This window comes from Bombus affinis, chromosome 15 (genome assembly GCF_024516045.1).
Source record: "Bombus affinis isolate iyBomAffi1 chromosome 15, iyBomAffi1.2, whole genome shotgun sequence".
In the NCBI taxonomy this organism is placed as follows: domain Eukaryota; kingdom Metazoa; phylum Arthropoda; class Insecta; order Hymenoptera; family Apidae; genus Bombus; species Bombus affinis.
Genome location: NC_066358.1, coordinates 7,682,035 through 7,698,623, shown reverse-complemented (window position 1 = coordinate 7,698,623; position 16,589 = coordinate 7,682,035). Strand labels below are relative to the sequence as shown.

The following is a 16,589-nucleotide window of genomic DNA, read 5'->3' as shown; positions in this document are numbered from 1 at the left end:
TCTAAAACCTCTGGTTCGACCAGATAGATTTTTAGAGCCGTAAGTTTGTGGATCCTGTTACTATTAATTTATCGATATTAAATTGTATCTTTTGCTTGAATGTTAATTTATTCTGATTTTTTAAACAAAAGAATAGAGTACCTGACGCAAATAAAGCTATCGAAAATTTCAAAATCAGATTATCTTGCGACTATTTTTCTAGAAGAACGATAAGCATATCAGGATTAAGTATATAGTCAGAAATATCTTGTGTATTAGAACAAAGAGTTGGAGGGTAAGCTCGATCGGAAATATCGGATACTACATTGAAATATTAATAAAGCTTGCGCAAATGAACGCGATCGATCAATAAGATTCAGTTGTATATCAGAATCGACGCTCGAAGGTCTCACAGCTGGATGATTCTTTTGTCTTCCACCTCTCTTACCTCTTCTTGCTCACCTGTGTCGTTCCACGAGGATTTTGCAGACAGGCACGAATGGAACACACCGCCTTTTTCGTTATTACGCAAACGTCACTTTGACATTTCGCTTGGTCATCGTTTAATTGCACCGCGACACGACAGAAAATAAACTATTTTCGTATCGAATTCGTTTCACTGGAAAATACAAATATTCGAGTTCAGTAAAAGATTCAGATTCGCAAAGATACGAATTCTCGGGTTTGTCTGGTTTATAAAAAAAAAAAAAAAAATATTAGGCTCTTCCAAGTTTGAGTTTAATATCGTATTTATTTATTTTTCATTATCGATATAACGTCGTGCAATTTATTGGAAATTTAAAGGCGAAAAAATGCATAAGACGAACGATTTCGTGGCTTTAACATCAAACTCATGAGGCCTGCTTTCAAAATTTAATTTAAACATTCAACATTTCTTTCGTTCGTTTAATTTTATACGAATTCTTCTATTATCTGACTAATCAATTTCACAATTTTTGTTAATGTAAAAATTTACGTAAAATTCGACGAACGAAATAACAACGAATGTAGAGTTTGAAATTAAATTTCCAAATCAAACGTTTGACCATGTCCGGCAATTACTTCCATGAAAATACCAACTTGCATAAATATCCGCGATCGCGTGATCACACGTTTTTGCGATTTTCTTACGGCGACTTTAGACTCCGAAAAATTATACCCTAGAAGTTACTAGAAATATGAACGTAATATCTGAAAGAGGTTAAGGGATACTTCATCCTCTCTTTGTAAGATCGTTTTTGAATATATTACAAGTCATTTTATTATTTTTTTCTTTCTTTTCATTTTTACAATATAAATCACTCGAGGAGAAACTATAACATGATACACGTTTCAAGGATCTCTGAATTCTAGAACTAATAAATCTTACGAATCTGGGAAAAATGAAAGTATATAGTTAATAAGTAGGAATATAGTTAATCGATAAGAAAGTGGCGTGAATCATGTGAAAATTGCCTCGCTTAACTTATACACGATGCTTCAGAGAAATTGCGCGAGGTTAGAATTTTATTTTACGAAAAAAGAGTATCATATGTACCTAACCTAATATGTATACGTTACGATCCGACAAGAAGCGACCTAACCTCGTAAGAGAATCTCGTACTTAAATGAAAATTCGTGGACAAGAACGTATCCTCGCGTGATATGAAAATCACGCTTTCTAATTAACTTTAATGCAGTTATAAAAATGCTGGCTGCGCGATCAATGGAAATGGCGGCCCGTTAGGTTAGGAAATCTCGTTCCAATAGTCGTATCACGTACGAAATTTATTTTTCTTTCTCTCTTTCTTTCTTTTGCTTCTCTTTTCTTTTTTTCCCGAGGAGACAGGAATAGCAGAAACATATTTTTATTTTCACGGTGGTCTCGAGTTATGTATAACGTTTATGTGGAATTAGTCACGCGAAAACTGACTGTGAAACGTAGAAACGCAAGAAAGAGTGTCGAACTTGTTCTTCCCAGTCGGGTTAATAGAAGTTCCGTGCGTTTCACACTTGATAATCCATTCCTCGTTCCTGTTTTTCAACCAACCGTTGTATTTTAGGATTAGAAAGCGGCCGGACATTTTTTTCCATTAACCTTAATCAATCGTCGCGAATGAATTCCTGTTCTCCTGCTTCTTCGTTGCTCGCTTTTTAATTGCAAATAAATCTCTCGACGATAATTGGTTGATTTACTACATAAATACCGTGAATCTGATAGTCTACAAATACTTAAAAAATTGGAAATTTGAAAGCGTAAAAGCCCACCGACATATATGACGCGCGAGAACGTATAAAATATTCAAAGTGCTACAGCATTCTTTGATATGACATCATCTGTGTAATATTTGTATCGTAATGATATAATATTATATTAGATTTAAAGTTTAAAGGCTGTAGAATTCCCCGATGATGAATCCTATAGTTTCAAATTTTACGATTCTCCGTTTCGGAGTTCCGCATTGCCCACGGAACTCTCGACTTAGGAGTAGTCGTTTCCGAAGATCCCAACTACAGAGTTCCCTGTTTCGCACTTGTCGAATACAGAATTCCCAATTTCAGGATTCTCGATTATGAAGTTGCGAGTTCCTTTAAAACCTTGCCGTTTTAGAGTGCCAAACTGCAATCGCAATATTAGAGTGCCGAGGTTAAAAAATGTTCTACTTCGAAGTTCTCGATTTCAGAGTTCTCTCGATCTTTGAGTTCTGAATTCTAGAGTTCTCTGTTTTGGAGTTCCGAGTTCTCGATAGTGGAGTTTTCCGGGCTTTCGAATTCTCAACATCGAAGGTACCAATTTTAGAATTCTCCATTTCAAAGTTTCCAATTGTAGAGTTCCCGAATCGAGAATTCCTGTTTCAGAGTTCTCGGTTCCGCCATATTAAAATATTCGATCTAATTCAGTATCGCTTACACATTATTAATATTTAACGAATGAAATAAATCTTCGGTGAAACTCTGTTTCGTTAATTGCACTCGCGAATTTATGTTTATGCAGGTGTGAGAAACTTATGGTTGAAACGAAAAATATCTCTGTTTATTAAATTCAAGAAATGAAGCTTTTGATTAATTGTCACGTAAAACATGAATGGCGTACGTGGAAGACTCGTTGAAATCTTGAGGCTACCATCTGTTCTACATTCATTGACCTGTTTCCTTTGCGATACAAAGCTGGCCGTACTGTTGTCAAATTGCATCGAGTCGAATTGCAAAACAGTTTCCCTGGATGATGCAACTCAATGTCATATGAATCAGGTCAAAAAATCGTAAAACTCGCGATTATAATCTTGCGAAGGTAGCAGCTGTCTGGCATTGAAATTTCGACAATCCTGGAATTCTGAACATGATTTCATTTCAGAGTTCCAAATTCTAATGTCGCCAATAGTAGAAAGATCTTGGTTCTAAAATTCTCGGTTTTTAAATTGCAAATCGAAGGACGCTTATATAATTATTTGGATCTCGATTTTCGAGTTCCAGATCCGGAGTTTACAACTTGCTGGATTCTCGAGTTTGTGGAATTTTTAGTCCTCAAACATCCTCACTTTACAGTCCTTAGTTTCAGAACGTTTAAACTCAAAGTTCCAAATTTTCGAGTTTTCGTTTAGAATGTTCCTAGTTGCAGAGTTCTCGGTCTTATACTTCTCGATGTTAAAACTTTCCAATTTTAAAGTACCGGATTATAAACATCCTAATTTCAGAGTTCAGAGTTCAAAGACTTTCCATTTGAAAGTCTCAATTTCAGAATTGCAAATCACAGGATTCTCAACGTCGAAGCTACCGATTAAAAAATTCTCTATTTCACAGTTTCCAGTTGTAGAAGTCGCAGTTTCGGAATTACCATTCCCAAATTTCTCTGTTCCGACATATTTCTGTTCTGAACCTTCAGTGCCTCTTTCCTCGATTTTTACAATTGCAAAATCATCCACCTAGATCACCAACTTTTCTACGCTCGTCTACAAATTCCCTGCAATACGTCGAACGTGTGTATTTTTGTCAATATCGTTGACCAGTCGCCTGTCTATTATCTATACAGAACAAACAACGAGCTACAGTATGAACAATAACAACGAGGAAGTGTTATCGATAACCGAATGCGATAACTATGTTAACAGGCGGTCTACACACGCATTGAACACGTGGCGAGTAAACGAAGCGAGCGTAGCAGTATAGATAGCATTTCTGGTACCGTTAACGCGCACTCCGGGTACAGTTCCGTTCATGAGATAGGTGTCGATGCGTCCAGATTCGTGTCAACCATGTCTTTCCACGATGAAATTCGCTCGACAGGCTAGCTACTAGTGGCTAGCCAACGCAACGATCGATGACGTAGTGAAAGTTGACAATCCTTCGTCGATTCTGTCCATTCTGTCGATTCCATTTCTGTTCGCTTGACAATCCGTTTACACAAACCTAGCGTCAGTCTGATCATTTCTATGTACTCATTTGCGGTTACATGGACACTCTTCTTTTTCCTCGTCGAAATTTATGCGAAAAATTCAGATATCGCAGCTTTGAATTTATGTATTATGTATATCGTGTCCAATTGCGTGGAATCGCAATAGGAAATTTCGTATAGGATTTTGGTCGTTGATTGGAATTGAGTGACATGGAATGGAGTTGCGTTAAAATTACCGTACAAAGAGTCGCACTGCACTGTAATTGCGATACATAGGATCGGTCAGCACTGGAATTGCGGAGCATGCAATTGCTCTTGCAATGGTGGAATTGTCGAGCGCGAAATTAGACCGTGTTGGAAATGCGAGAAACGCAGAGAGTGGAGTTATCGTGCGCGGAATTGGCTTGCGTTGAAATTCCTGCATAAGGAATTGCGCTGCGTTGCAATTGCTGCGTAAAGTATTTGATTCTTTTTTTGGAATTGCCGGGCACGTAATTCAACAACGTTAGGGTTTCGGTGCTTAGAACTGAACGTAATTGGAATTGCGTTACAATTTGCCAGTGTTTACTGCGTATAGAATTGATTTGCGTCGGAATTGCGGTACGTACAATTTAATCGCGATAGTAGGATTACGAAGCTTTTCCTATCTTCGTTGCCTACACTCGGATCAAACGAAACGAAACGAATAATTATTTATCTTGCCGAATTAATATCGGGATACTCGTTATAATCTCGAGAAAATGGAATATTTTATAACAGCCTGCCGTTTTCAATCAACGTATTATTAGCGATAAGATAACGTATTAACGTACGTTTGTACGCGATGAAGTAAAATAATATTCTAATTAATGAAAGGAGATTCGCCGCGATCGTGATTAATTTTCTGGAAGGTTCCACCGAGGAGGATTTTAAGCGGCAGCAGTTTCAACCGGATTAACCGTGGTAGATTTATTGCCGATAAGGATTAAAGTACGGTCGAGATAGCTTATTTATTGGTACGTCGAACAATTGCTTTAGATAATTAGCTACCTTTGTCACAGCAAAATATTCAACTGAAAACGATATAGCGGTGATTAAAATACCGAGTGGTAAATGTCTCGTTTATTAACCGATACGTACGATTAAACTGTTAATAAATTCATTTTAAGGTGATCGTAAAATATTTGTCGCTAGATGGAAAATTCGAACAGCAACTAAATATAAATCAATAGCATTTGTAGCTGCTGATCTCGAATTATTTTTAATTATTCCGTAGCTCCACTTATCGTCGATATTTTATTTACGTCATCGAAATTTATAATCCGAAGCACGAATTTTATCAAGTCGATACTCGTCTGATTGAATGCTACAAAGTGCAGATTAAACTCGATTTAGGTTTCGGTTGGGGCTTTGGGAAACTTTACCGGATTCAAGTTAAACTTGCATTAGATGCAAACCTTCGAATCAGACGTTAAAAGATCAAGCTCAGACTTTGCTTTGCCGCGAGCTAATGTCGCAAAGTTATCGAGTCAAATATTACGAATATCAGGCTTACACGAGTTTCAAGTTACCCTGGTCAAGGTTTAAATAAATTGTTTGGTTCGGTTCGAATGAAACATACGTATGTTGCAATTTAAACGTTACATTACATTGCAATTTAAACACACGAAGCTCGCAATTCTGCAAATGGAAATTTTTATGTAAATTATCGAAACGTTGTAACGATGAAGGTGAATCTCAGAGAAAGGTGACGCACCATTTGTGAAAAAGGCGATACAATGGCCAAGAAATTACGCATACGACTGTGCAGCGAGCATCGATGACGCGATCTGCTCGGTTTTCCTTGAGAACAGCCTCGGACACAATGCAACAATCGGGACCGTTGCTTTCGTTTTAAACGTTGTTGCTCACGATCGTTTATCCCCTATGCTTCCTGCTGCTCTGATTTTCTCGTGGGAATCTTAACGAAACCCAAACTTCAATCGCCTTTTCTTCTTTTTTTTTTTTTAGCGAAAAGTCAATCCTTTTAGAAATTAACTTTCGAACGATGCAGCTTCGTTTTAATGAAAAATGTAATTATACGAGATACGCGGTATGAAGAAATGAGTGGAAAATATAAATTATAAAAGAAGATTAATTCTTCTGCGCTGCAACGAAATTACGCAGAAATCAGGAGAGATCCACGTAGGAAATAATTATTATTATTATTATCGGACACGAAAAATAGACAGATCGAAAAATATATTTCCAACTTTTTATAAAAAGTAGGTAATGTTGTTGTAATGTTGTTCTAACTTCTGCACAAAGGAAGCAATACCTTAAATATAAAGATATTCCTATATAAAATACTCTAATGTAAATATAAGTATTTATTAAATATTTAATTAGTAAAAATATTTTATTAGATATTAATTAGTATTTATTAAATATTAAGTAAATATAAGTAATATCTTTATGAAATTTATAGCACTGTAGTTTACAATTTCTTTCTCGCCACCTCACTGAATAATTAGCACTTTACCGACCGATAGCCGATTAATGGGTTTTTTCGCCGATGCTTACCGGCCGATAGCCTATTAATCGGCTTTCTGTCACCGACATTTACCGACCGATAGCCTATTAATCGTCTTTCTGTCGCCGACAATTTTTCTCATTATTTGAGCAGTAATTTGTTATTTAGTGCTAAGGAACTTTGCTCGGTTGCGTCAGTTGCATTTCTTTGTAAACTCCCACAGTTTTATATCAATTTGAAAAGCTTACCGTTCGCTATGAACGAAAAGAATGCTATTGTTGAGTCTAAACCGAAACAGAGCCGGCGTCAGGGAGAATCTGCGCCTGAGCTGCCGGTCGGACGTGCGTATGCTGTTGAACCGCTAGCGGTCGGTAAAGTGTTAATTAACAAAGTTTTCTTGTATTATTAAGATTCTTGTAAAAGTTGTTTCTGTAAAATTTTATTTTACAATTTTGTTCTATTTTCGCGTTGAGGATAGCCTGGCGATAATTTGCTCGTGTCCAGTGCCATAATATTTAATAAATCTCGAAACATAAATCTTCAGTTTATATTTTCAACTTGTCTCTTCAGCCTATCGCAAACTCACGATGTACTTAGCAGAACATTGTCTATGATCTCTATGCTTTGTTTAATACAAACAATTTGCTCTCCAACGTAACCGCTAGAGACACGAGAGTGGAAAGCGAAGGAACGAAGCTTACGAGGGTTAATAACTTAGGATCATGGTCAAAGATCAGGTTACTCCGACCCAAATTCATCTTCATCCCGCTAAGACGCTAAGGCAGTGAAAAATGATGTTCGCGTCTCCGTATTTATCGTTCGGAAGTTCGCGTCTTCAAACGTATCGAATGTAATTAAATACGGTTAGAGCCTGGTTTATCCGAAACGATACGAAGACAAAACTGTCGGGATAATGGAATTTCCGAATAACAGAAGGTTCAGTTTTCTGATATGAAATTTCATTCGTTCGAATACAGATTACTATTGATCGACAGATTTTTTCAATATTTATGGATGCTGTATCTTTTCGCCCGCTGAAAGACAATTCTCTCGATATAGGTGACCGCGCAGAGTTAGAAATCTTTTTGAACGCACGCAGAAGACCCAATTTCCGCAAAACGAACTTCTTTCTTCGTGCAACGCGTGAGAGTTGATCTCGACGAAGGGTATTGCGGCTCTGCCGCTCCAGATGACGTTTCAATTAGAATATTTTAATATTCAGAGGAACGCGATAAAGTTGGATCGTTTGAATTAAGGATTCTAGTAGAAGGGCGTTGTTGGAAGTTGTAGAAGCGAATATGGAAATTAAGTTTGAATATATCGCGTTACGAAAATAAAGAGACGGTTTATAATTATTGTTCCCTGTATTGTTCTCCTTTGGTTAATAAAGTTATTTCTCGTCGCTGCAAAGTTACAGATAACCTATAGCGAACTTACTATTTCATTTTCTACTTGTATCTAATTTTCAACGTTTCCTTTTACGCAAGTAAAGTTTCTTTATGGTTGTTGCTTTTTCGTATTTCTCATTCGATCAACGATGTTTTCGTTCTCGGGAAGATACGAATAACTTGTGTCTCGTAGATTTTCCTTCGGAGTGAAAAAGCTTTGCCTTGCAAGTACCGTTCTTCGTAGTTTTTTCTCGCCTTCTTCTTACGATTTTTCAGAGAGATAACATCTTGAGAATTTTAATGGACGAGACACCAGTGACTCAATTGTTACAAAAAAAGAAAAGAAAAACGTAAAGGCTTTACCTTAGAAGCCTAAATGTATTTTATTAATTATTATCGTATTATTAAATGTATTATTATATTACCACACACATATACAGTATTCTAGCGAGTGTTAAATTGCTCATTTTATCTTCGCAAAGATGTAGAAATTTTTCATTAAAGAGTCGTAAGCGTGAGTCATCGGTGATTGACATTTCCTAAAAAGTTTCGTTATGGAAATATAAAAATTGTTTGTTCAAAGATTTCAATGCGTAGGATACCAGAAACCCACGTATTACGGAGAATAGAGATCTTGATCTTCGCGATTTCCATTTTCCTTCCAAAGGAAGGAAATATAAAAATAACATCTTAGAAAACGCCAATCACGACTCATCGATCATTCGCGTTTCTAACGTTCTTTTTTTCCTTGGAAATTTTCCATTTGAAAGCATAAGCTACTACATACAACTAATCTAGATAACGTAAAAATTATAAATTTCAAACTTCGTGATCTCTTGTACACAGTACATATTAGTTGGAGAATCTCAACAGTGAATTCTAAAGTTCTAACTTTTACAAGTACTACGTTTTAGAGTTCCCAGTTGGCAGTACCTTCGCTATTGGAGTATTGATTTCCAAGAACCCTGACTTTGAAGCTCTCAGCTTTACAGTTCCCGAATTCAAGAGTTCCCAATTTCAGGACTCTCGATTATGAAGTTCTTAATTGCAGAGTTCTTGATTTTAGAGTTCTCGGTATCGAGACTTTCCAGTTTTAGAATATCAAACTACAATCCTAATGCTAGAGCGCTGAGTTCTCTCGGCGTTCTCTCGATTTTTGAGTCCCGAGTTCTAGAGTTCTCTCGGTTCTAGAGTCCCGAGTTCTGGAATTCTTTCAGTTCTAGAGTCCCGAGTTCTAGAGTTCTCTCGGTTCTTGAGTCCCGAGTTCTGGAGTTGTCTCGGTTCTCGAGTCCCGAGTTCTATAGCTCTCTCGATCCTAGAGTCCCGAGTTCTAGAGTTCTCTCGGTTCTAGAGTCCCGAGTTCTGGAATTATTTCAGTTCTAGAGTCCCGAGTTCTGGAGTTGTCTCGGTTCTTGAGTCCCGAGTTCTGGAGTTGTCTCGGTTCTCGAGTCCCGAGTTCTATAGCTCTCTCGGTCCTAGAGTCCCGAGTTCTAGAGTTCTCTCGGTTTTGAAGTTTCAAGTTTTAAAATTCTCAGCATCGGAGCGTCGAATTTTAGAGTTTCCAATCGTAGAATTTTCAACTTTAGAAAACCCATTTCTAAAATAAACTAAATATTCTAAAATACACTCTATCTATTCTGATATTCAACAATTATAAAATATTCAACGCAAATCGTTATCTTCTTTACGGTCGTGTTAAAATTCCCTAGAACAGATCGAACACGCGTATACGCTGTAGAAATTCGAACGACACGTCAACCATAATCAATACTCGATTTGAAGGTGTTAAAATTCCTTTAAACAAGCGCTCTGGCCAATACCATTAATTTCCACGCCGATGAAACGTCAACGCGATTATAATCGAAATTCTCTGGCAACCGGATCGCATTACCGTGAGTCGTTAGGTTGGCAGTGTGGTTTCCGAGGCTAAAGCCAGTTTCACACTAGCGATAGCGGTACGATCAGATCCACGATCCGCGATCTACGAACATGAAAGGTCAATAAAATCCGCGTTCTTGCGAGAGAGACAGATATGAGTAGAATGTTTCCGCCTCTGTCTAAAGCATTCCTATCGTGTCAGGCGTGCGAAGAACGAGAACCTTCTCGTCTTCCATGTTGATTTTTCACGACCAATCACGGCCCAACTTTCAGACGATTTTCCCTGGTCTTCGGTATACGAGCGTCGAGATCTCCAGTTTATACGATCGCGATTAGATCGAGTCAGACATCGGTCGAAATCGCTTAAGCCTGATTCACACTAACGATGAAAGGTACGGTCAGATTACGATCGATGAAAATTTAGGATTTTATCGAGGCATTCGCGCCAGACCATCAGAGACAATCGATCGAACCCTAGCCAGTCGTTCTTCGGCTATACTGTAATAAAAATCGCGTTAATTTTGCGTCAGTATACATAAGATGACGAATGAGATATGTTTGCGGTAGTAATGCGACCAGTGTAAGCGCTAAATGGAAGTAACTGCGTGATAATTGCGAGGCTGGAGAAGTTGGCGAATCGTTTTTCTCTGTTTCGACCCACAATCTCGTTTCGCCAGACGTGTCACGCTATATTCCTAGATCGACCAGTTCGCTGCTGTTTCGTGCAAATTTAATCAAACGCTCGTCCTCCGTGTTCCTTCTCCACCGTCGACCGTGTTCTTCATCGCTAGCAAACCAACTCCACGGCCATCAGATTTTCGTTTCGCTTAACCTTATCGCCTAATGTGAATGCTCTCGTCGGATTACGTGTAAACGATTTTCATGGAAACGGTGCTTCGTTTGACGCGATCTGACCGCACCGTGATCGCCAGTTTGAAACAGGCTTAACGTCAGCATATTCCGGTTGGAAAGGCTTGTCCGGTGGGTGGTGTCGTTGCTCATTACGATCGAGCCGATGGTTAAAAGGAGCAAAAGCCCCGGTAGAGGAGGGCGCTGTGCCTCTGGGCTTTCTTGGATCGCGTGCTGCTCTCTTATTAGCCTACATCGAAGCAACCGGCGCGGCTTCGACTTCTTATTAGAGTGTGACGTATCGTCCAAGTGAACTTGAACGGCGACGATTCATCCTGGTGAACGAAGAAAACAAGTCGTTCGCTTTAAATCCGATTTCACGGATCTAATTTGATATCGATGGACTGGAAAGTCTTTCGATGGATTTCCTTTTTTGAATAGCTTCTCTTTGGTATTTCTATTTTCTGGGGTCTTTTTCTTTTCGCTGATGAGCATTTTATAAATCCAACGCTTGATCAGCGTCGTTAAATTGCTAGATAGACTGCGGATTTGTATGCTAGTTGGTATTTTTATGGAAATAATCAAAAAGGTAGAAAGGTAGAATTTTCATATTTAAAAATCTCCCATGAATGCAATAGAAATCCGCAGTTTATAAATTACACTCTGCGTCAAAATTATACGTAACGGCTTAAAGTTCGATGTAAACGAAAAATTGATTTGATGGAAAATCCTTCGATAGATTTCCTTCGGATATTAGAGACCTCTTCGGTGTTATTATTTTCTACTATCTTTTTAATGTAGGTTTTGTCAATTTAGTCCTCGATTAGTATTGTCAAAATTATATTCTTCGTCCAAGTCCAGCCTGGATTAGGTGTAAGTCGAGTTCGATTTTGACAAAGTGGCAGGTATTTCGAAAGATTTTCTTCGTTGAAGATTCCTTCGGTGTCTTTATCGATGTCAATATCGTCAATAAAGATCTTACGAGCAATGTTACTCGTAGACTGCCCACGATAATTTAGGCACGATATGGAATCTAATTGAATATTATTAGACTAAGTCCCTTAGAAGGTCTTCTGATTGTTATATTTTAAAGTCAACATCGTGCAATTAACAATTAATATTGCTACATTTGTATGCTATATTATGCTAATTATTTATTATGCTATATTGTATGCTAATATTTTCTGTTTGTACTTTTGGCTTTTACATATCGATTTTTACATTCTGTTCTTACCTTGTACCCCCTCGGCATCAATCTTAGTAATATACGCGAGATCGACCGTATTAACCAGTTAATTATTTTCGACGAGTATACTCGTCATGAAGAAATGGCAATATTTTACGTTACGACGAGCCCCATCGGTAATAAAATGAAAAAATGAAACAGTCATTTCGTTACAACTTAACTCTATGTTATAACAGCCACGCATACTCTCCGTTTGACGAGTATACTCGTCAACGCTTACTTTTCGCCGCGCATTTTAGGTACACGCTCTTCAAAGTTTTTAAAGAGCTCGCTAACTGGTTAAAAGCTATGCAAGCTTGTCTTTCGTTAAAACTATTCGTAGAACCTATCGGAGTAATGCGATTGCCAATGTATAACGCGCCTAGGGAATTCTAGGGAAAACGATATTATTACAATGGCGCGTGCACCAAGGGACTGGAATTACGCCGCGAAATGCTTGTTAGCGGTTACGAGATTACATTTGCGTTAATATATGCCCGCTGCTAATGAGGAAATAGCAATACCAATCAAATTAATGTGCATTCCACTAGCATAGTATATGAATTATCCGCGATGCGAATCGGTGAACGCGATCGAACCACGTCGAGAAGGTTAATTGGGATGACCGTCGAAATATCTCGATGGGAATCGTCACTTTACTTGCCTCCATGACGATCGGCAACATTATACCAGATCAGAACGCGTTATTAAATACCTAGAAATACCTAGATCTCTTTTAGGTTAGGTTTATCGTGTCTCGGGACTTCGTTCCTCTGCAATGCCATTCAAGTCAAAGCAGGATGAAAGAAAGTTTCAAATTGATACAGTAGGAATTTTAGTCATTCTTGTACGTACTAAGCATTCTTTAACTTTAGAAATTTTTGGGAGGTGGAGGCAGCGTAGGTCGAGCCGGTGACGAAGTTCAGAAACCAGTTGATGACGAGGCTGAAACCAGCCGATGACGAGGAGAATCTCGGTTGTTGATAGAGATCCCTATTTCAAGCGTGTGTTTGTCATTTCCGACTAATAATTTTAAAAATAACTTTTCGCTTTTTCCATATCTCTGTTTAAATATCGCTCCATTCGAACAAACCTACGTGACGTGTAGCAGCAATCAGAACTATCGGAGGATACTCTAGAAACTTGGAAGAACGATAAAATGTTTTTGGAGATTCTTTTAAAGCTTGCGGATGGAACTCACGTGTACGCGTGTATTTAACGTATTTGTACGTCGACCCGCGTACCTCTGTACACGGCTTTCAGTACACGGCTACTCGTGCAGCGTATCGCGTGCACTAACCGTGTTATCCGTATTTTAATTCGTATGACCTTTAACCAGTTAGCTGTTCTCGACGAGTATACTCGACACGAACAACTGGCGATATTTTGCATTACGACGAGTCCCATCAGTAAAGAAATTAAAAAACGAAACAGATTTGTTACAATTTAATTTTATGTTACAACAGTCACACATACTTCGTGTTTGACGAATATACTCGTCACGAAGAACTGCCGATATTTTGCATTACGACGAGTCCCATCGGTAAAAAAATTAAAAAATGAAACAGCTTTGTTACAACGTAATTCTATGTTACAACAGTCACGCATACTTCGTGTTTGACGAATATACTCGTCACGAACAACTGACGATATTTTGCATTACGACGAGACCCGTCGATAAAGAAATTAAAAAATGAAACAGGTTCGTTACAACTTAATTCTATGTTACAACAGCCACGCATACTCCGTATTTGACGAGTATACTCGTCATCGCTTACTTTTTGCCATCCATATTAGCTTCACGCTTTCCAAAGTTTTCAAAAAGGCCGCGATAGCGAACAACTGGTCAATATACGAACATCCGAGTCCATAAAGTCTGAAACATTACGAAGTTAATGAACGATCTAGTGTTTTTCACTATATTTACTAGAATAACAGAGAAAAAATAAAACGAATCAAAATACGAACACGTTAATACGTTCGACTAATCTTTTCTGTCTCCGTTTTGCTGTCATATTATATTATTATTTTATTATGTTATAGTTTCCACATTACCAAATTACAAATTTACAATTACCAAATAAATGACTAAAATAATTAATTACAAAAGTTAGATGCCCACGCAATTAAGCGAACGTGGAACAATGCACTCGCCTACTGAAAGGTTCACATATTGGGCTACGGACATGAGCACACGTGTTTCTTTAATACACGTGTACCATACCCTAAACTCTAGCTGTTAGTTTGTTAGCTTGTTTGTGTTCGGTGTTTGGTCCGTGCAGTTGCTTTGGATGCTGTTCTCTTCCACCGAACAGAGAAAGTTTAATTACTTACAAATAATTACATATAAATTTCTGATTAAGCCTTGGGCTTGCCAGCGCGGTGATTTCGCTACAAATACGACGAATAAGACTAACAAATAAAAATAGCACCATTTACCATATAATTTCTTCCCAAGTATTAGGTTGCCCGAAAAGTTTCTTTCGTTTCATAAGGTGATAATAGATGAACAACAATTTCTGTTTTATACTATTTTATTGGATTAGGCATGATCCATTTCGTTATATTTCTATTATTATGTTCCTGCATAATTCAATAAACCAATGCAAAACAAAAAAACATTGTGCGTCTATTATTTCCTTATAAAACGAAAGAAACTTCTATCATCCTATTAATTACACAAATTAACTCTCGCCTTTGAGTGTGCGAATGGGAAAAATCGGCCACAACTACCGAGAGATAGTTCCAGCGTGGCATCATCGAACGACAAAATCAAAAATTCTTCCAGGCTTCTCTGCATGTGGTAAATTCGTTTCGAGTTAGCTAGACATTTGCACGGCCTAATTGCGTTTCGAGGAAGCGCCAGAACGCCGCAGGTGTAACTCGAAATGGGTTAACCTTTGGCGAACCGGTGGCAGCTTCTCTCGACTAGGCTGTCTAGGCCTCGGAGACAACCGAGGCTTTCTCCGTGATGGCTGACTTTTACTTTTGCCACAGGCGTATCGAAGATCCTCGCGTGGATCCGCAACCAACGTAAACGTGACCTGTGCGTTAGCGTTTCTGTAACGTATAGTTATCGTCAACGAGCTATATCATCATTGTTGTTAGGCAGGGAAAAGCGGGAAATCAAGGTGAAGCTAGAATCGAAGGAAATGATCTTCTCCGTGAGAAGAAAACTGTAGGAAATTAGTACGTAGCGTGGAAACTATTTGAAAATAGTGGAAAATTTCTAAAGACACGAAACCTTCTTAAAACGAAGACAAATTTAACGTAGATGGTCAGATATTTTAGATTGAGACAAAGTTAACGTTCGAAATTGAGGAGAAACAGGAAAGATATGAACATTTTTCAAAGTGAAGATTCGGACATTTTCCTTTGGATTGGAGATCGGAGATTTTCCAAAATTAGGGGAAAATAAGGAACTTTGACAATCTGGAAGTTTTATTCTGCAAAATTATCATCTGCTCTTTTCTCATTTATTTCTTCATCTTCTTTTTAGTCGTCGCTATATATATATATTGAGTTGGCAACTAAGTGATTGCGGATTTCGTCATTAGGTGGTAATGACAAATTGCGCAATCACTTAGTTGCCAACGCAATATATAGATTTGATATTTTGGAAAGACACGTTCGTTGAATTAATCAGATGCCAATTAAATTCTGCAGAACAGTGCACAAAGGATCGAGGGGAGAATAGAAAAAGCAATTAACGTATTAAAAACACGACGAACCATCTTGACGATGAAGAAAACCGGGACGTAATAACGAAGCTGTTGCGAGAAAGCAATAAAAATCATCGCTTCTTTGGTCGATAGGATCTCGAGTTGCGGATTAGCCGGTCTTTCTTAGCTGCGAAATCGCGTCATGGCGATGACGAAACGGAAATTCGTGGCGAAATCTTCGATCTTCTTCGTTCGATAACGGAAAGCGTGCTGGAAACCGAGAAAACGAGCAGCAGCTGGTCTCTTTTCTCGTCGAAATCCGAACAGTGACGAGAGACGAAACAGGCAATTGAGAAACTCCCAACAAAAATATTTAACAGCGGGTCACAAAAGTATTTGAATATAAAACACCTACAAAACACTGACGAGGCACCATCATCTTAATTGCATCGGTAAAATTTGGGACGCATCTGAAAATGTATATAGAAGTATGTAGCAGTGTTTGTTGCAAACGTACACTTAGCAAGAAATGAGCACAAAGTATGAATTTGGTGTTAAACATTTTACTCGCATATTATGCAAGACATTTTGCAACTTTGTTAGCGCTGTAACGAGAAATGTATATGGATCGCAGACACGCGCTTAGTAAAAAAATTGCCATCGAGTATGAATAATAATCTTGGACGTAGAATTGGAATTAGAACATTCTTGCAAACTTTTTATCTACATATCATGCGGCAACACG

The 16,589-nt window shown here is 38.1% G+C and overlaps 1 protein-coding gene across 6 annotated transcripts in view; it reads left to right on the top strand.

Annotated features, from left to right (window-relative positions):
• Positions 1 to 16,589, top strand: part of LOC126924796 (IQ motif and SEC7 domain-containing protein 2) — a 138,905-nt gene that overhangs the window by 83,242 nt on the left and 39,074 nt on the right. The window lies entirely within an intron of this gene.